The following is a 21,659-nucleotide window of genomic DNA, read 5'->3' on the forward strand; positions in this document are numbered from 1 at the left end:
TAACCTGGTATTTTTTGATTGACTATGACTGGAAATTATTGCTGACAGTGAGTGCCACTGCAGGCTGGTTCTCAGAGCCTGAGGTGTCCTCTGTGTTCACCTCTCCTGTCTCACAAGACCCATTTTGTCATCCTCTTCCTCTTTAGGACATACAGATTCCCTACTGAATACTCCAGTCTGCTCTGAGAAGAAGCAGGTGTTTCAAAAGACAAGAGAACGGGATGTGAAAACACAGACAGTTTCAAGGTTCTGATCCTTCTTCTACTATAGAGGGGACCCTCTCCAAGTAGCATCTGTTCTGGCTTGCAGAAGAAAGGCAGGGGCAGTGTAGGGCCAGATGCTGCAGGTTCACAAGGAACAGAATAGAAGATCTGTGTTGTGATGGTTGCAAACTGTTAACACTGACATAGCAGCAGCATCTAAAATTTCTGAAAACACTTGCTGTTGATGATGGTGGCATCAGTATATAATCCAGAATTACCCTATAGATCTATTCCCACTCTGCAGCTTCTTGTAGGCTGCGTCTTCACACAGTTCCTGCTTACAAAAGGAGTCCAACAGGGCAGAGGGTTTATTCTAGACATTTGCTGTGATTTTAGGGAACACATAGGAAGCCAATACCTCATAGATCATGGCACCCTTCAATAGCTGGTTATTACTGCTAAAACTTCAAACAAAATTGCAAGTGTTGGTATGGAAGAAATTTCCCCTGTTTACTTCAGTATGATAATTTGTGGGTATAAAATAAAACAAGTCACGAGGCCCAGAATAAACAAAAGAAAGAATTGCTTCATCCAACATGATGTTAAGTTGCAGAAAAATGGGGACATTATCATGTTACTGATGGTTTTGGCCATGTTATGAAGTTCAGTTCATTCCTTGATAAAATCTGTATTTAGAAACAAATACATAGACTAGGTCAGACGATGGGATATATCACATAAATAATGGATCCACATTTCTACAGCTCAATGTTTTTGAGAGAGAGCAAGTACGTCACTCAGAAATAAATCAAGAAATAAAACACTTCATCATGCAAGGACATGTTCCACAGAATAAATGGGCTTCCAATAAATTACTTTTCTGTGGAAATTCAGTAAGGAATCTAAAAAAAGCTGTCCTGTCCTCACTTATAATATGACTTTGAAGATATTATTAGAACTTATGACTCCTTTTCTTGAGTCATCTTCACTTAGTCTTTATAGTCTCTTGTTTTTTCCATTGTTTTCTACTATTTTTTTCATAGCTCATTGATTTTTAGAAGAGTACAAAGAGATTTAAGGCGAGGAAGAGTGCAAAAATGTATCTAGGGAAAATATACTGAAACATTGCAAATCATAAGCTAGGAAATGCATGTTAAAGTAGATACAGAGCTCCAGACTAAAAACAGATGAATGTCAGAAGAAGAACATTTGCTTTGATCAGCCAAGCCTGATCTCTTATATAACCTCTGCTTTTTGTTTATATTTTTCCTATTTGTTTATATTTTTCCTATTTTTGTTTATATTTTCGTTTGGTATTTTTATGGCTCTCACTAATATGGAAGATTTCTTAAGGACAGTAGGACAAAGCTGTGAATGTTTCACACAGGAAAGGTATAGTTTATCATCTATAACCAGGAAGCGGGGGAAAAAAAGAAAAAGAGCTAATCTCTCAACTCTTTCAAAGCAGAATAAGTGAAAAAAAAGATGTATTGCAACTGGGACTGCAGACAATTGCTTAGGGATTAGATATATGCATTTATTTATATCCTATTGACTGTCTCCTACTTAAAGATATGGGCATATAAGCTCTTTGCTATATGGATATATAGATGGAATTAAAGAAATCTCAAGTCTCTCCCCCTTTTGACTTCTGACTATAAGCTTTTGAATGACTAAGATTAGACTCTTGACTGCAGAGGGAGTAAGTGCCTACAGTTTGCAGTCATTACATAAAGAACTTGAATTGCTCAGCAAAGAAACTTGGAATTTTGCTTGCAGTATGTGTACAGTAATTTCACGAATACAAGCCGCACCATTTTGACTTAGATTTTGCTCTCAAACCGGAAATGCGGCGGGAGCGGTCTGCTCTCTCCATGCCCAGCCGGGGCCGCGGCGGGTGCGGGGTGTGCTCTCCGTGCCCGGCCGGCACCGCGGCGGGAGCGAGGCCGGGGCGAGCGAACCCAGAGGCGGTGGCCAGCCCCGAGCGGCACCACCGAGCTGAGCCACCTGGCCCTGTCAGCAGCCCCTAGCGGGCCGAGCCTGCACAGCCTTAGTTGAGCCAGTAAACCCCCTGCCATGCCGCGGTTCTGTTACTATTTGGCAACTTTGTTGCACGCGGATCCTCGCTGCGAACGACAGAGCGGCTTATATTCAGGTGCAGCTTATTTATGGACAAAGAACGAAATATTTGCCAACACCCATAGATGCGGCTTATACTCAGTGCGGCTTGTATTCGTGAATTTATTGTACTTTGGAATATAGGATTTGATATAGGCAGTCCATGATTTTTCATTTGAACTACTAAACTGAACTCCCAGAGGCCAAAGTAATGACAAACAAGGAAAACTAGAATTATATTGTTAAGGTCTGTGCTAACATAATTCACAGGAAACTACAACTATTATTTTAGCATTTTGAATACTGCATTCCTACAGGTTCATGCTTTACTTAAATAGGTACTGAATCAAAGCTCTGGTATAAAAGAGTGTTTTAGAAAACAGTTTTAAGTAAAGCACTGACCAAAAAAATTCAAACAAAACACTAACCAACACTTGTTCTCAGTTTGTTCTTGATTAATTGTGGGGAAAATAAAGATTGGGAGAAAGGACCAGTTCTGCTTAAGAAATAAGGGAAGGGAGTATTACAAAATCTGTGAAATAGACTGAGAGTGTTTTATTTAAATGGGGAAAATTCTGAACTGTGAAGTGAGAATAAAGGGCAAAAGTGAACAAATGCTTGAAGATAGAAGTGTGGTGATGTGATTGCAGTGTCTCTATGATGAGACACATGTATTTATAAACATTTTGGCTAAAATAAGAACATTCTTTTTAGCCACAACTCACTTCATGATCTTTTAGAAATTACAGTAATTTCACGAATACAAGCCGCACCATTTTGACTTAGATTTTGCTCTCAAACCGGAAATGCGGCCAATAATCAGGAGCGGCTAATATGTGAATAATTTTCTGACATTTACAACCCCAGAAGTGCCAGCCAGGGTGCCGAGCCGAGTGCCTGCCAGTAAAACCCAGGATTTTGTGATTGTTACAAATTGGATACTGTGTTGTGCGTCGGGTGGGGCCAGCTCAGCGCCGGCAGCGTTGGGGGAGGGAGGGAGGGAGGCAGGGGAGTTCCCTACTTCAGGCGGGGAAGAGGCAGGGGGCTCTGTGCTGACATCCCCACAGCTCGGGGAGGAGGCGGGGGGCTCCGCCCCCGCTCTCCGCCGCGGCGCCGGGAGCAGGGGGCACTCTGTGCTCGCCTGCCGCCGCCGCGCCGGGGCCAGGCACCCGCCACCGGGAGCGGGGCGTGCTCCATACTCGCCCGCTGCGCCAGGAGCGGGGTGTGCTCTCCGTGCCTGGCCAGCGCAGCGGCAGGAGCGGGCCGCTCTCTCTGTGCCCGACCGGCGCCGCAGCGGGAGCGGGGTGTGCTCTCCGTGCCTGACCGGCACCGCGGCGGGAGCGGGGCTGCGGCGAGCGAACCCAGAGACGGCGGCCATCCCCGAGCGGCACCACCGAGCTGAGCCACCTGGCCCTGTCAGCAGCCCCTAGCGGGCCGAGCCTGCACAGCCTTAGTTGAGCCAGTAAACCCCCCGCCATGCCGCGGTTCTGTTAGTATTTGGCAACTTTGTTGCACGCGGATCCTCGCTGCGAACGACAGAGCAGCTTATATTCAGGTGCAGCTTATTTATGGACAAAGAACGAAATATTTGCCAATACCCAGAGATGCGGCTTATACTCAGTGCGGCTTGTATTCGTGAATTTACTGTATTTTGCTAGTTTCCTTAAGGGAATGCTTCTGAAACTCTGTGTTTTGATAATAACTAGGCAGGCGACCATCTATGATCTCTGCTTCGGATCACTGATTTGCACATCTCAGATTTGTTTCTACATTCCCTTTCTTTCCACTTAGCCTGATTTAATTGCATCTTCTATTGCACATTTAGAATTGGATTTGGAGTTTTTTTGGGGTTTAAATTGTTTTCTGCAAAACATGACAGCTCACGGGTAAAACCTCAGTATGCTTTAAGAGTAAAGGTTGGATAATAAAGTGCTTTGAAGAAAAGGGTATGCTTCAAGGTACGCAATTTTTCTTTAAAGTAGGATGAGAACACAGTGCTTCAAAAACAACCACTGGCTCCTGAAATACAAATTATAAAATCATTGAATTTCCCATTTCAGCTGCATGAGCAATATTTCTAATCAAGCTTCAGCAGCCTTGGGAAAGTCAATTCACTGACACAGCTCCACCAGCACCTCTGGAAAGAGTGCTAGGTTATTAAAGTTTGCAGGTTGGTGCAGAACTTCAGCAATCCTATTGGGCAGAAAATCACAGCCGACCATTTCAATACAAGTGAAAAACTCAATGTAGAAGAGGAAAGAAACTTTGTGTTTTCATTTAATGAAACAATGAAGAATGAAGACACGACAGAAGCTTCTTTCTTCATTTCTTGGATGTGCGTGAGGACGGGTAAGGGCTGTGAAACTTCAGTGAAATACACTATTGCCCTAGGGATGCTTGTTACTCTTATTAATCTTCAAGAACACTTTCAATACAGAAACTTTTGACGTTTCAGATCCAGATTATTTTGGTTTGGAATTCATGAAGAATTGCTTTGCATTATTTCAGGTAAGGTATTACAAACAATTATTGTTACATTATTCCAAAGGGATAGGAAAATGTACTGAGGGGAACTGAATGGCCATAGAGCATAAACTGACATTATTCCTTTGATTCCATTTTACCTTAAACTTACACAACTGAGAATCTACTACTGAGAAAAAGTAACTTGCCTCAAGTCATAGCCGTGTAATAGAACCAGGAATAAAACCACAATTTCTGACTCCCAATCACAGGTAAATTAGTTATTACTTCCTACAGCATGCATCTACATTATCCTTGAGGACAACCTCAAAGCCAAATTCCCAACCTACCACGTTATCTAGATGTGGCAATGCCCTTGAGGCTTCTCTTAGAGTGATCCACCTGGTGAGCCAAGAACTAAAAATCTCCATCATGCTTAGATCTTAAGGTACTCATAAGGGAACAAGTCAATGCTGTCTCCTATGAAGACCCACGGGGGGAAAACCCACAGGCAAACTGCAATAAAAAATGAGGACCAAAGACAAGCAAAACAAAGCTGTTTTCTCCACCCAAGTCACGAGGTCAGAGACCTGCTATTGCAGAACACATAAATGACAGACAGAATTTTTCTCCCTGAAAGTAAAAAACTAATAGAACTACGTCCAAAGCTAGTATTAACTAGAGCAAGTTGCACTGCAATTGACTGTACAGAGTGTTGCAGATTAGGGTGAGTCTGATGACACACTAGGTGATAACAGTGAGCCAGTTTTTCAGGAAATGCCAAAGGATCTTGATTTTTCTGCCTAAAGGTCCTGTATCTGAAGTTCTTAAGCATTATGACTCTCAAGGAGCTTGCAAGTGCTGAAGCAGGAAGTGGGAGCGGGTATCAGCAACACCTGGACTAACAACACCCATGTGATAGAGCAGAAACAGGATGTTGGCTTTTATTGGGGTGGCAATGCAGATAATGCAGGAGCTTGGATTTGGGTATTCTAAAGCATCTCCTGACCACAGGAGTGACTTGCCTCACAGAACAATATCCCCCTAAATGCTTTAGGAGAGCAATGATCAGCACTTCTGACATCAACTGGGACCAGGATAGATAAGCATTACTACAGAGATAGCTCTGATCTGCCATAAAAGGTTCTGGAAATGGTCTTTCACCTCTGTAAATCAGCATCTCACCACTTTTCATCAGGAAACAGCAGCCACAGTAGATATGCATGATGAAAGCCTGTAATTGCAACAATCAGTTGTTTGCTCTGTGATATTTATAATAGGATATCCAGCATTTATGCCACACTTAGAAAGGCTGCAGCTGGCACAAACAATGGCTGCATGGCCAGTGAGTGGGCTGCAGCACTGGCACTGCCTTTTCTGTGATGATTCCGCCTCTCTGAAAGTCTGTTGGAGCACCTATGTACTGAGGGAGAGCAAAGGGAAGAGGTGCAGCAAAGAGGTGCAGACAACACGTGTAAAGCAATATGATAAATCATTTGATGTATATGATACAAGTATATAAGGCTTAGTTTGAACACTAGATATGTTAAGAGTGGAGCAGGGGTACAAACCCCTTTGTTTGGTTTGATTGTTTCTTCCACAAATAATTTTTCCCAAGATTTAGTTATACTTAAGAAACGCCTCCAGAAAGTTTTCATTTCTATCAACTGACTATCTTTTATGGCTTTGATCCAGTTAAGCATTGGCACTTTTTTCTGTTTCCCTAAAAATCCTTAAAGAGGAATCTAAGAGCCTGAGATCCTCATGTGGTAAAAAGAGAAGGACAAACCCACTAAACGTTTCTCAAGGAAGATTCTGTCTAAATTTAGAAAAATTTAAGCAATTAATTGGGAAGAGAGCATCTCCCTCTGCAGGACTTCGAAGACACCTCTCTGGTTTCACCCAGGAATCAAAAATGCTTCTTCCAGAAAAGCTTTTTAGATACTTAGAGAGTGAGTAAAAGTTGGGTCCTCAGTTTTAGTGATCTCTGTTCATACCCCAGAAATTTCAGTGATTAGAATCAAGTATCTAGAGAGGAACCTAAAGGATTTCAGACCACTTGTACTTGAATGCCTCGCTAGGTTAATGACTACAAGAGAAAGCATGAGCTGATGATCAAAAAGTGTAAAAGTAAAGTGTCATCTTAGGTAGGTTCTGTTTCTGGCTCAGGTCTGTTCTGTGCTTTATACAAATCACAATATTAACTTCATCTTTATCGGCTTTGGGAAAAATATTGAACTACAGAGAAAACTGTTGTTAGCATTACACACATCTGGCCAAATTTTGAGGAGCCATAGAATAGGAATTAGCAGATCATTCAGGCTGACATGCTCCACAGTGAAAAATAGTGTCATAAATGTAAAAAAGTGTAAAATGTAATGCTTAAGCTTCAGAAGGTTAAATTGGCAATAATTAACCTTACTTTTTCATATGTATGAAAGAAAGATCAAAGACCTGTAATAAACCATCAGGAGTTGTTTTCACTTAAAATCCAGAGGAAAAAGAGGTGCCTTCTGTAAAGAACATTGTTCTTAAAGCACCATTGAAATGAAAGGGCCTGTTTTAGTTCTGCACAGTCCACCCATAGATTTTATTTCAATACAAGCATTTCCAGTTTTACCACAAAAGCTACAAATGTAGTCTTAACTTTCTGGTGATAGAGGGCTGTGTGTCATAAGAGTGCAAATTAATGTTGAAAGAGAAGTAAGCAGCCTGGATAACTTTATTTATTTATAATAGATGGAAATGGAAATTAGAAAAAGAGAGAAATCTATAGTTTGTTCACATTTTTCCCAAGTAATGTATACCTGAAAGTCAGATTCATGACCTGCACCATACTCCTTTGTACGTGCATCATCTCTTCTCCCTCTCAGTTACCAGAACATCCCTCAAAGGCCTGCCTGGGCAGGTGACTCAAACCAATATTTAAACTTCGTCCAGCTAGGAATAAAATTACTTTCTGCAGCACCCTTTGTGATGTTCTCGAGTCTTTGTGGAAGTGTTCCTTGCCATCTCCCGGAAGCAGAGCACTCCTTGCCGACCCACTGCTGCCCACAGTGCTCCATCCCGCCAGCAGAAGGCTCCCTATCCCACCGAGTGCGGCGGGACCGTCATCCCCGGGCAGCAGGAGAGGGAGCAGGAACCGGAGCGGGATGCGAGATGCGGGGTGCGGGATGCGAGATGCGGGGTGCGGGATGCGGGGTGCGGGATGCGGGATGCGGGATGCGCAAGGCGAGGAGCGGGGGGCGAGCGGGGAGAGCGGGGTGGCTGCAGCGCACACACGGGGAGCAGAACAAGGGATCGCCACCGGGCACTCCATCGCTCCCAGCTCGGCTATCCAGTGCCCATTATCCGCCGATTGTTTGCTTTTGTTTCGACGCTCAAGGCAACTGGGTTTAGTGTATTGTCTCTTTTTACTTTTGCCTTTTAAATGAATTCTCGGTTACTCGGTGTGCAAATATTTGCGTGCCTCTAGCAGTTGACAGGCTCGTATCGCTTTCATCTGCACATGTGGTGTGCTCAAAGTATGGGGTGTGCTCGGATGGGAGCTTCAGTGACATCTTCAATACGGCTGATCATCCTAAAATCCATCCTGCACGATAGTTGTATGTTTTATTAACAGCTGAAGTACAGAGGGGTGAATTTATCTCTGTGCCAAAAACTAGCTTAGCCTCAGATCGCAGAATAGGAAATACAGTAGTACATTTCTTCTGCTTTTCCTCTGCACTGCAAGAAAGTCACAGCAGCCTTGAGGATTCCCCTGCTCTCCAGGGTTACACGGGACCCTTCAGCAATCCTGGGGACCATGGCCTGCAGCAGCACAGAGAATGTCTGTCCATACACTTTCATGACTCCAAAAGCCTTCCACTTCAAAACTGCTCTAGCTAAAAAATGTCTTTGCGCTGAAAAACACTTCTGTGAGTTACTTATGGCAGCTTCACAGCTCATTTGCGTAAAGGAATCATGAGCCACAGATGAATCAGGCTCAAATAAAATGATTTGCAATAGCCCACACAGTAAGCAGCAGGGAGGACGTGAGCCAGGGACTAAGAGCATGCTCTATTGTGCTTGGTTTTGCCAGTGCAAAAATCCAATGCCAGCCTGCAAAATACAGCATTTTCTATGCTACAAATCTCGACAAAGAGATGAACAAAAGCAGTTTTCTCTTGTGTCTTCCAGCTGCCTAGCAAACCGACCTTCATGTCTGACTTTCAGAACTTTATGGAAGATTGTAACTTCCTTTTGCAGACAAAATTATAAGGCATCTTTTAAAGAAACTTTATAAGCTACACTATTCTCCCTCCTCGGGAGGAAACGTAAATGTAGTGAAGACTTTGAAGTGAGCCTTGGGTTTGTTACAATGGACTAACCTGATTAGAAATCATGCAAACTCTTGCTGCTCTTTAGCTGCATTCCCCCACAGGCTGTATTACAGCTCTCTAACCAGTCCCACAGCATTGAATGATGTCATGGGATCTGCAGCTCAGCGAGATGAAAGGGATAAAGCGGAACCCGCTGGCACTGGGGAAAGCTTCCAACACACAATCCACAACACAGCTTGGGAACTCAAAAGCTACAGATCCAGCCACTCAACCCCAAGCATTTCAGAACCGTGTGCATTCTCCCAGCACAAGGAACGAAAGGGGGGAGAGAGCTAGTGCAGAGCACTGAAAGGCAGAATTGGAGTGCAGCTACCTGCTGGAAAAGGAGCTCTTTTTCCTCGCCAAAGCACTGCCTTTGATGTACGGCAACTGATCACTGATCAGATTACAGGCATTTGGTCTCAGTGCTCGTCTGCCTTTGATCTGCATGGTTAATTTTATTTTCCCGGATTTGGAGTTTCGTCTGGGCTTGTGCCGACATACTTTTTTTTTTTTTTTTTTTTTTTTTTAGGTAAAAGCATTTAATACAGAAGCTCCGGCGGTGTGAAATTAAGCTGCAGAAACTCTCTGGCACTGGAAAACTTCATCAGATAACAGGTACTGAATTTCGGGGTCTTTTCAGTTTTGTGTTGCAAGATTTTAAGAAATTATAAAGTTCACATAACCAATAATACTACACATCACTGTGTGTACAAAGTTCAAAAGATTGTTTGTAATTTATGCAGCATTTTGTTTGCAGCTCTTGGGTATATTGAGAACAGATATCAATAGATAGAAAAGTGAAGCAAACACAGTATTTTTCAATGAGTTGGGGGTATGTAAAATTTTGGGTTGCACTGCTCATTCATACCATCTATAGGCTTGTAAATTTATATTTGAATACATGTATTACATGATTAAGGGGAGTACTTATTTTCTAAGGAAAGACCAACCATATCTCCTACACACTGTAATACTTTGTTTGCTCTCAGTGTGTTTATTAAACTGTGTCTTCTTCAAACAACACTTTTAAGCCTAATAGTTCCATGCTTGTGATGAAAAAAAGTCTCCACTTCCAGAAGTTATTAGAACTACATTTATAAACATAACATCCTTATACACAAAAGGAAATGGTTTTATTTTAAGATTGAAGAGATAATAGTTCAGCTGTACCATATGAAATCTTGAAATAAAAGTAATCTTTTAACCTGATGATAGAAGTTTCCCCTAAGACATTTTAATAAATATATTAAAGAAATCTTAGGTTTGTCTACAGCCAACAACTAGTTTTGTTGAACTCTGTATAAGTTTTGCTGCATTTTAGTGATGCAATTTCCATTCACAGTGTTTTGTATGCTGTTCCTCAAAATCATATTTATGAAAAGTATTGTGTTGAAGAGATTTTAAGACATCTATTCCAGAAATTCATTATAAGGGAACAGTCTTTTGAAGAATTATTCACACATTTGCAGTTTTAAAGGGCCAGATCTTTTTGTGAGTTTGGGCCAAACCCATGAGTATTCTGTGCCTGCAGCTGGAGTCAGATTGTTAAAATAAGACTCAAACTCCTTCTGTACTATTTAAATATAATTTAGATTTTCAGAGGAACTTAGAACCCATAATTGGGACCAGACTTGCAAACATTCCAGACACTGAGGTCTTTGAAGACCTAGTCTTAATGGTGGATAGTAATACTGACTTACATATTCTTAAGTCTAAATTTAAGTGTTTATAAATATGTTTAAATATGCTTATTAACAAATTGCAACTAAAAGTCAGCATAAATTATAGAAGTTAAGCATCACTTGAAAACTATTCTTTGAGAGGTCTACCAGGCCACAGGACCTTCAAGATGTTCATATTTCAGTATGCACCATAGTGCAACATGCAAACCCAAATTTTAACAGTCTGCTTGCATCTGAGTAAGATCGAGTTATCAACACTTACAGATAAATGTAGTTAGCTTTCATTAGTCAGTCGGCAAAATTTGTTTCTTCTAATTAAAGCTGTATTTGTGTATATAAAACTTCCATTTACTGAATATCAAGAGATAATACACCAGACACAGATTAACTAGGCCTGACTTGGTATCATTTTGTTTTCTGTGCCACCAATTAATTCATATTCTTACTTAACAAGTCAATTATATTATAAGGAAAGTAATTAGCACTGTATGAATAATATGTGCATAGCTGTAAAGGAAGAATATCATTTAAGGCCTAGCCAAAGCAAACTTTAGCATTTCTCACTAAGTAACAATGATGTACTAAAACATGTTCCTGTAACCCTGAAAAGATGGCTTTATTTATTAATTCTATGCTTCACTCATGAGCTTCTCTGCCTTTCCAGTCCCCTCTTTCTTGTTGCTTGTTTTCCAATATGTACATTTATTTTCTGAGAAAAATTATTTCTAAACCTTACCTCTGCTTGGTGTAAAGTAGCAAGGGAAGCAAATTTTTAAAAATAGCGCAAGGAGTCCTTTTCCTCAGAAGTCAAAATAGCTCTACAAGTCTAATACAATGAAACTATCACTACAAGGATCTGACCTATCACACAAATGGGTGAAGTTGCACACAGAAGGAACTCTGGTTAATCAGATAGATTACACTGTTGAGTAGGATTTGCATAGATAATTATTTACAACAGTTGGGCCCTGAAAATGCATTTAAGAAACAAAGTTTTTTTTCATTTTGTAAAAAGTCCCTAGGATTTTAGGTAATCTCCCCAGATATTTAAACAAAGATGGGCGTCAACTTAATTAAACTGAAAAACTCTTTGCTTGTCTGTATGTAAGTGAGGCTGAAATGAAAGTGCACTTGAACACATTCAAGCATGGTGGGAAGAGGATTTTCAGCATTTTTGTTGTTTTAAATAGCAGTGCTCTGACAGTTTAGCCTGTCATTGATCTGACTTTTAAAGATTAAATAGTAATAATTCTTGGCACTAGTAACTTTGCTTTTACTAAGAGCTGTATAAACATTAATTAATCCTCAGGCTTAAGCCTTCAGAAACAAAAAGTTCACAATGCTTTTTCAAGCAAATCTGACTAGGAAACTCACAAGTATATGATTTATTTATAAAAATAGCTTGAGCAATTTCTGATTATAAATGGAACCATTTCCAAACAGTGTGCCTTAGATAACATCGTAAACATATTTTAAGGTTTGTAATAGTTCAGATTATCAAAAGACATTGCACAGTTGTACTGACATCAGTTTCCAACAGCTGTCATAACAAGAGTAGATCTATCTCACAGTTGACTGGGGGAACTGTGTTAGCATTTGAGATATGGAGATAACAACTTCCTATTGCTGTACAATTTCTGCTTCCACATCAGATATGTCACGCAACTTAGTCTTATCAAAGGGGTCAGCTGAAACTGCTTTCCAAATATTTCTTTTTTGCTTTCTCTGTTGTAGTGAGAATCTCTGTACTAGTTCTAATCTTCAATTTCCTGAGAAGCATCATGATTTAAAACAAAGTGAACACTACAATCTTCAACATCTTTCAGTGATGAATGGAACTAATTCATCCATTTTACATTCAGAGGAAAGATTTTGCATGCTACAACAAGGACTTACAAACTTTTAAGTTTCACGTTGCTCTGAGTTCATTAGCATAGTAACCCACTCTCTGATGAAAGTCTTAATGTTTTTTTATATGGTAATCCTGAATGTTTAGTCAACACCTCAAGAACTCTGAGATATTTTAATACCTCTGTCTAACTATACTACTTTAAAACAAGTATCTGAAACATACATGATGATTCTACTAAGAAAAACTCACACAATAGTTTCACTGGTGGCTTCAGAAAACAGATAATATACAAAAGATTGTCTGCAAATAGTGAGGCTGTGTACAATGCTCAGTGCTGTGCAGCAGCTGCTATTCACAACAGATGCGCTGCTGTTGCGCTGCAGTATGCCATTCCTCACTGAAATTCCAGCCTCTTGCAGAGCTCCTCCTGGCAAGGGTCCTGAAGCAAAGCTCTTCTTTGAAGGCCCTTTAGAAGATGATTACATGAAAACCCCTGTACATTCTGAGTTGTTTGGGTTTCATAATTGAAAACAACTAATTTCACAGCAATCATTTCTCTCTTTGCATGCAACTTGCTGGATTTCAATAAGCACTCCTCATTTTCAGAGACGCCCATGTGGCCGGTGGTCTTCAAAATTTTGTCTGTGAGGAGCTCCAAAAATTCTGTTTATTTGAAAATGCTTTGCCTCACAGTATAAGCATTTGTTCATATTTTCAGAGCCTAAGCCTGTTCCTTGTGTGTCTGTACAGTTGTCTAGACTGTAAGTGGATCATTAACCTTTTCATTAGAAGTGAAACTAATGACCTGAAATCCCTGCAGCAGCAGTTGTTTTACCAAGGTCTCCAAGACTCGTTTCACCAATGTTGGAGCGTCATTAACTTCAGAACAGATCCTAATTTGTGTCACAATAAGTAGCAGTAACATCCAACCTAGCAATGGCGAAAATTTTACTATCTGTGAAGGGCTGGATTTCTCCATTTCTTCATGGATATTTGCATTTGGTATCTACACTGTGCTTACAGCTGGGTAACTTATTACCTGCAAAAATGGGTATTTCAGGCTCTGAGCTAGCAGGAAAAAAAAGCTACTCAAGTACTTTGGGAAGGAGAGCTTGCAGAAAGGAGAATTTGCAGTGTGTTGTCTGAAAGCCTCTGTCATGATTTTTGTGTGAGAGAGGTGGAAAGGGCTTTCTTGAGTTACAAAAACTCATTCTGCAGAGGCCAAGGGCCAGTCCGTTTAGAACAGCCCAGCAACCATAAGCCTGAGCTCCCTCTGAGGGGGATCAGCAATGGCAAGGCTGCAGTCCCAAAGCTGGGCAGGGTCTGGAGGCAAGAGTGGGCACAGGAGTGCCCTGTTATCCTGTCCTCCTGGTGGAATAAAAGGGACACCAGCGCCTCACTTGTGATTCACCCTCGCTTTGAACCACTGGTACGAGGCACACACCCACTCATACCCTCGCAGCGCGGACACACAGTGCCATCCATCCATCCATCCATCCATCCATCCATCCATCCATCCATCCATCCATCCATCCATCCATCCATCCATCCATCCATCCATCCATCCATCCATCCACCCATCCATCCCTGCATTGGCTGCCCGCGCTCGGTGACGCTCCCGGGGCGGGGCGGGCGGCGTTGCCGCGGTGACGGGGCCGGGCAGGCGGGATCGGGATCGGGATCGGGATCGGGGGCGGTGCGGGGCGAGCGCTCCTGGGCCGGCCGGGGCGGCCGCAGCCGCGGCGTGGCAGGTGGGTGCGAGCGACAGCCGGGCGGGCGGAGCGCGGTGGCCCCGGGGCGAGCAGCGGCTGCTCCGGCACCGGCGGGACACCGCGGGCTGGCCGGGCACCGCCGCCCCGCCTGGCACCGACCCGCGCTGCCCGCCCCGGGGCCGCGGTGGGCGGCGGGGCAGTGATGGTACCGAGCTCCCGGGCTGGCCGGGCCCTCCCCCGCTCCCTCCCCGGTCCCTCCCCCCGCGCTCCGGCCGTGCCGCTCGGAGCCCCCCGGGTGCCGGGCACGGCGCGGCTCCGCGGGCGCGTCCTGCAGGTCCCGACAGCCCTGGAGCGGCCGCTCCACGCCCCGGAGCGCGGCGAACAAAAAGCCCTTGAAAGCTGGGCTTTCATGTTCACCAGCGCTTCTCGTGTCTGCTGCATAAATAAGCTGCTGTTTGCTTCAAACAATTCTAGAGCTGGAGTTGAAGGAATAGGAGCTCCTAACTTATTCTTTGGGCCGGTAAGAGGCTTAAAAGCCCCTGTTACAGTTCGGTTTATTGAAAAGGTTTTGATTGTTTAAATTCCTTTCGTGAAAAGTCTAAATACTTATTTGCCACCTTTATGTTTACAACTACTTTAGATGGATGCTTTTACTAAGTTTATGAAGTGGTGCAGTAGGATTTCATATGAGTAAGTGGCAAATTGATTCAATCTGTAGGTAGGTTTCTTAACTGCTGCATAATCTCTTTCAAGCACGCCTTCACCATCAGGTGAAGTAAAGCAAGTGACTTAGGTATGTTACCTGGGAGCTTGTTGCCATAAGAGAAAAGGTTGGGTTTTTGGGTTGGTTTTTGTTGTTGTTTTTGGTTGGTTGGTTTGTTGGGGTTTTTTGTTTGTTTCTTTTAGACCTAGAAGTAAGCTTCTTCATTAGTTTACTAGTAAGATGCTTAAAATGTCAGTTAAGGAGGCAATAAGTCTCTCACTTTCCCCAACTTCCAATTCTAATAAAAGAGAGTGGTATCAACGAAAGTAAACTCATGCCTATGGTTTTGAAGATATTGCATGCCATTCAAAACTGCGCAAGCCTGGCTGGATAAACGTAGCATACTGGCATTGCACCATTGCAAGGTGTATTAACCAGCCCAATGCTTTATAACTCATGATCCCTAAAAATTACTTTGAAAAATAACTTTTAGTATATTTTGGTGTAAATGAAGTATGACTATGGTACTGGCATTCTCAGTGTATTACTTATTCACATATCTAAGTACCAAAGTACAAGTGCATCCTGACATTGAGTTTTCATCAAGCAAACCAGTGCCTCCTAGAATTTGAGATGGGTGAGATGTATTAAACAGAGGGAGCAACATTTTTTCTTACCTCAGTTTTGATGTTGTATGAGTAGGCACATCAGCTTTGGTGAGAGTGGGAGTTCTTGTGTGAATCACAGGCTCTGATCCTCTAAAACGCTTTGTTTATGTGTAGGAAAAATGTTGCCACATTGCACCTTTGTTACAATATTTTACTCTAATGTCTAGTTAATGATAAGCTGGGTATGTTGAAGAACACAAATGATAAACTGCTTTATCACCATTATTCCTGTAAAGACAAGTACTTCAATTAATGTAACTTGAAGCGTGTGGTGCTCAGAAGGACCACAAGTATTTCCTGGCTGTGTCTTATGGCCCTGTCTTCTTCTCATCTCCCTCAGCCCCTAAAATACATCTAAGTGTTCCAACAAGGTTCTAACTTTAATCTGCTACCTTTGTCTGTACAAAATTAGGAGTAACTCCATAGCTGCTTAATGTCATACAATTTCACATATGGTAGGTTCGTAAAATACAGATCTTTATAACGTGCGATGAATTTTATTATTTTAATGTGATGAACGTGCCTTAGCTGACGGTATGGAGTTTTTCCTCCCACGTTTCTCGGAGAAGTTGGAGCAAATGTGGTCAGACAAGACCTCATTTACTTCACAAAGGGGATGACTACAAGGGTTGTGGGCAGGGTGTGAAGGGAAGGTGCTCTAGACCTGTGAGACAGAAATAATAATGTGCAGTGCTGTAGTGGAAGTTCTTGTCCCTAACTTGCTCCCTTTCTTTGTCTTTGCCATTGCAGCAGCATAATCACTTTCCCTTCTCTTGTTTCTTGCCCCTGGGGCACTGACTCTGCTAAAGCCATCTGCCACTCCTTGTTTTATTGCCTGCAGTTGACAGCTGCGGGTGGGAAGTAGGTGGTTAGAAAGGAGCTGAGACCCTGTTTGTTGGATACCAGAGACCTCTGTTGGCAAGATAAGACGATTGTATTTCCATCCCTCTTTCTTACCCAGAGCTTCTCAGAGTACTCTGCCAGTGTTATAGAGCATGTGAAAAGTGGTTGTCAAGTAAAAATATCAAATCAAATATGGGACGTTTCTAAGACCTGGTGGTGAATTAACTGGGAATTCACAACTTCAGGTTAAGTGAATGAGAAGCTGGGACTCTTCACCATTTCTAAAGTTTCCCTTAGAAGATGGGTGATGTTGACTTCAAAGTTTTGATGCCTCCGTATCTGAGAAACCTGCCAGTGAGCCATAATTTAGTCATGCTGCTTTGATTCTTGAGGTGGTGTGTCTTTCAGGGTGGAGCTTTAAGTTTTTTGAGAGAAAAAAAGAAATATTTTTCTGACATGGACTTTGAAATAAAATGATGAGTACTATTCAAGCAAGCTGGTAAATGTAAGAGTAAATTTTAGAGGGCAATGGATTCTAGAATCCTAAAAGGCTGGAAGTTCTTACTTCCACCATGTTTCTAATTTATTTTTGATATTACCCTCTTCATGCATATGCATAGTGAGCCCCAAATGACCTTAAAAGTATGCAACCACATTTCCTAATGCAAGTTCTCTATTCTGAGTTCAGTACATTACCAATAATGATTGCTTTTCCCTGAGTATTTTAGGCAAGCATATTACTGTTAACCTAATAAGATGTATTTGGAATGATTTAGTGACCTCAAAAAACTCTGTCCACAGGTTTCTTTCTTCTAATAAAATTGAGTATAACTGAACTTGGCATTTTAAATATCAGAATCTGGACAAGAGCAAATAGTCTTTAAAGGTATGGAACCACTGTTTACTCACACGTGTTTTAGAGGGCAAAATCTTCTAATAACTTCTCACTTGAAAGCATGAGGTGAATGGCTGGTGTCCAACAGACATCAGTATAATGCCACTTGATATGAAAGAGGGAAAAAACTTGCCCAATGGCAACCTATTATTAAGTGCTGCAGTCTCTGCTTTTTACACAGGACTTTTGACCAAGCTGGAGATTGAAACAGGAAAACACGCAGCTGAGAGTTCTCTCTCCTTTGGGGCTTGCATTAAATACAATAAGTTATTAGTGTGCCCTAGCGATTAAGGTGCCTTTCAATTATATTAATGAAAATGTTGTCATGAAAGAAACATCTTATTTTATTTGTTCTCTTAACAAGGGTTTTTTCTTGTACACTGGGTCATTTCTTCCTCACATGTTAGTCTGTATAAAGTTTGATGTTGTTTTGGTAGGAGTGGTGACAATGGGCACAGTGATGGCATGATAGAGTACCACAGGTATTCATACACTGCTGAAATTACTTAAATGTGTTTTGGTGATGCTGAAGTGCTCTGAAGTTTAAGGTCCACAGAATTGCAACCTTCTTTTGGAATTTTTGTTGATGATAGAAGACATATCATATAGAAGATACCTCATATCCTAGGCCTAAAGCCATAAAATCTCATGAAACTTGTAACAATCAGCCAAAAAAATGAAGCTTATTTAAGTGTAGGATAAGTTGGAGAAGTGCTTGATAGTTTGATGTCCCTTATAAAACACTTGATTTTGAAAATTTACTCTGGGTTGTGGAATTCCTGATGATTAGACTTGCCGAGACTGTTACAAAGGCAGTAGATTTTCTTTTAGATGGACAATATTTCACAGCTGCAATCAAATTTCACACCTAAGTGAAAACAAAATATATTGTGGCGCTGGATGGTTTACCACGTGCTTTTTGTGTTCTAAAAGTCTTTCAGGTACTTGCCATAAGAAGATCATCTTATAACAGATAGGGCAATTTCAAAACTGAAATACAACCTGTCAGCATGACCAGCAGAATTTTTGATATTGCTTTTTGTTCTGTACTGGCATTTGATTTTTATTCCAGTATTAAAAATTCAAGTCATTGTGTATTGGAGAAAAGGTGTAGGGTTAATATACCTGAATTACATTAAGCCAGTATATTTCTATTGCAACTAATTGCAACAATTAGTCTGCAGGGCAGTTAATTGGGCTGTTCTTAATTTTCTTTATTTTTTGCACACTTCAGGTGACTTGCACAGAGAAAATAGACTTCTTAGATTGTGTTACAGCTCTGTATTTTAGATCATTAGGCTTAGTACAGCTCACCAGTATTTTTTTGTATGGAAAATTTTATGTGAAACTTGACAAAAAGTATACAATTATTACACTCTTGAGTTTCTTTTTGATATGTTACACATCTCTTTTCAGAAGCAAAAGTAGTTTTGAAACTTAAAATAAAATTTACTTTTAACTTTTGAAAGAATCTTGGTTTTGAAGTTTTGGTAGTATTCTATAGATGGTCATAATTACAGTAATTTCACGAATACAAGCCGCACCAATTTGACTAAGATTTTGCTCCTAAACCGGAAATGCGGCTAATAATCAGGAGCGGCTAATACAACCTCAGAAGTGCCTGCCAGAGTGCTGAGCCGAGCAGCTGCAAAGTCGGCATTTTGCGATTGTTACAAATCGCTACTTTGTTGCACCACGGGTGGAGCCTGGCTCCCTGTAGGCAGCACGGGGGGCGGGGAGAGAGGCGGGAGAGCTCTCTTTCCTCCTCTGCCACAGCCCAGGGGAGAGACGGGGGGGGCCCGGCGCCGCCATTGCCGCGGCCCGGGGAGGAGAGGGGGGACCCGGGCAGCCCCTACCGCGGCCCGGGGAGGGGGGGGGAAGCCCGCACCACCATTGCTGCGGCCCAGGGAGGGGGGGGGGGAAGCCGGCGCCGCCATTGCTGCGGCCCGGGGAGGGGGGGGGAAGCCCGCGCCGCCATTGCTGCAGCCCGGGGAGGGGGGGGGAAGCCGGCGCCGCCATTGCTGCGGCCCGGGGAGGGGGGGGGAAGCCGGCGCCGCCATTGCTGTGGCCCGGGGAGGGGGGGGAAGCGCGCGCCGCCATTGCTGCGGCTCGGGGAGCCGACAGGAGCCCCGCGCCGCCATTGCTGCGGCCCGGGGAGCCGACGGGAGCCCCGCGCAGCCATTGCCGCGGCTCGGGGAGCCGACGGGGTGCTTTGTCCCCGCCCGCCGCCGCCCCGGCAGGAGCGGGGAAACCCCGTCCCTGCCCGCCGCCGGCGCCACGGGCGCGGGAAAGCTCCGTCCCCGCCCGCCGCCGCTGCCGTAGGAGCAGGGGAAGCTCCGTCCCTGCCTGCCACCGCAGGGCAGCGCCGACCCGGGGTGACCGAGCCCAGGGGCAGCGGCGGCCGGCCCCGAGCTGCAGCACCGGGCTGGGCCACCTGGCCCCGTCAGCGGCCCCTAGCGGGCCGAGCCTGCACAGCCTTAGCTCAGCCAGTAAACCCCGCCCTCCCGCGGTTCTGTTACTAATTGCACGCAGGTCCTCGCTGCGAACGACAAAGCGGCTTATATTCGTGTGCGGCTTATCTATGGACAAAAACCAAAATATTTGCCAACACCCAGAGATGCGGCTTATAGTCAGTGCGGCTTGTATTCGTGAATTTACTGTACATTAGAACTGTACTATGATTTAGCAGGTTTTTTAATTTTTAAGGAATATATATGACTTGGAGTAATGACTTGACATTCAAATCTAAGAAATTCAATTTTATTTACGACTTTATTTCCCTTGAACATTTCCATAAAGTTTTAGCTCCTATAGCAATTAAGAAAGCACATGAAATATTTATTTTTCCACTAAACAGTATTACATGAAATCAAAAAGTTAATGGAGATTTTTCTCCCAAATCCCATTAATTTCAGCATGATTCTTTGAATCAATATTTAATCAGTTTATTTCATTTAACTCTTAGACTTTTTGCTTTAGTGTCTTGTCTTCTCTTAATCAAGTAAAGTCAAGCTTGTTTTACAGGACTGCTTTTCTGTAATGCAGAGTTGTTTATTGTATTACGATTCTTAGTTATTTTTTAATTTCTTCATATATTACTCTTGAATTTCTGTAGCATTCCAAAGGAAATGAACAGCAAATTGAACAGGATCAAAATTAAGTCTTTCTTGATACTTATTTCAAGGTTACTGATGTGCAAAGTCTCACAGTTTGTCTCTTATCTAATCTGGGTTTACTTAGAAGATATTCAGTTACTTTTTGGCCAGAAGATGCAATGTCTGGTGTGTGTATTTGCTCATTTTGTATGTTTCAAAAAGCAGAAGGTAAATGTTTCTTGAAATTTCTGAGTTCCCTTAACAGTGTTTTTACTGTCTCTGTCCACTGTTTGCTCTTTGCTATTACTAGAAATTATTTTGTTTGTACATACCTATTTTTTTTAGCATTAGAATTGTTGGCTTCTCATAATTTCAATACTTTTAAAATTTGTTGACTATCCTTTTCCATTTCTCTAGTTGTTCTACAGTACTTTTTACATGAAGCTGTGTTTTGGTCATCCTGAATTATTTCTGAGATTTTTCCATTTTCCTTAATTTTTCCCCCTCAGACCTAAAAAAGAAACTTATGTCAAATACTGTATCTGTATGTATTCATATTCCTTGAGACGATGTCTTCCTTTTTCACCCATGTTGACATGCATTTAATCTGGTAATTGTCATTGGCCCATGCACCATTACCATCACAAAGTGATAAATAACCATAAAAATGTCATCTTGACTTTTCCATGGAGTCTGACACATCTTTACCTGCTCTGTTCTTTCTAGTCGACTTTTGCTCTTTTTGCACTTCAAAATACAGCTTGCCTTTTAAAATATCAATAGTAACACTGAAGTATTCATTCTTCTTATTGATTAGAATTCATTAGCTAATGTATTCATGCAGTAAAATGTGGAATTGTGTGTTAATTATAGTTTATGTTAATTTCGGTTGTATATTTTTGAAAGCATATTGTACTTGCAGTAGTTCCATATTGAAAAGAATTTTGCAACTATTCAATGTTTTTTTCTCTTATTTTCCTTTTGTTTTGGGTTCCATCCTTTCATTTTTCAGTCTCTACTCTTAAATGTTAAAAACTACCTGGCGTATTTGAAGAAATTTA

General features: G+C 42.2%; 1 protein-coding gene across 4 annotated transcripts in view; it reads left to right on the forward strand.

Annotated features, from left to right (window-relative positions):
• Positions 1 to 9,272: 9,272 nt before the first annotated feature.
• LOC116992888 (tumor necrosis factor receptor superfamily member 19-like) overlaps positions 9,273 to 21,659 on the forward strand; it is a 57,662-nt gene continuing 45,275 nt past the window's right edge. Inside the window, exons 1-2 of one of the 4 annotated variants that reach the window (XM_033052988.2) lie at positions 9,273 to 9,526; positions 9,678 to 9,763. The gene's annotated coding sequence lies outside the window, so the exon portion shown is untranslated. Of the gene's footprint in view, positions 9,527 to 9,677; positions 9,764 to 14,373; positions 14,434 to 14,747; positions 14,915 to 17,409; positions 17,495 to 21,659 lie in introns of those variants that run through there. The other 3 variants (XM_033052992.2, XM_033052989.2, XM_033052991.2) reach the window with 3 other exon arrangements.

Source organism: Catharus ustulatus, chromosome 2, assembly GCF_009819885.2.
Source record: "Catharus ustulatus isolate bCatUst1 chromosome 2, bCatUst1.pri.v2, whole genome shotgun sequence".
NCBI classification, from domain to species: Eukaryota; Metazoa; Chordata; class Aves; order Passeriformes; family Turdidae; genus Catharus; species Catharus ustulatus.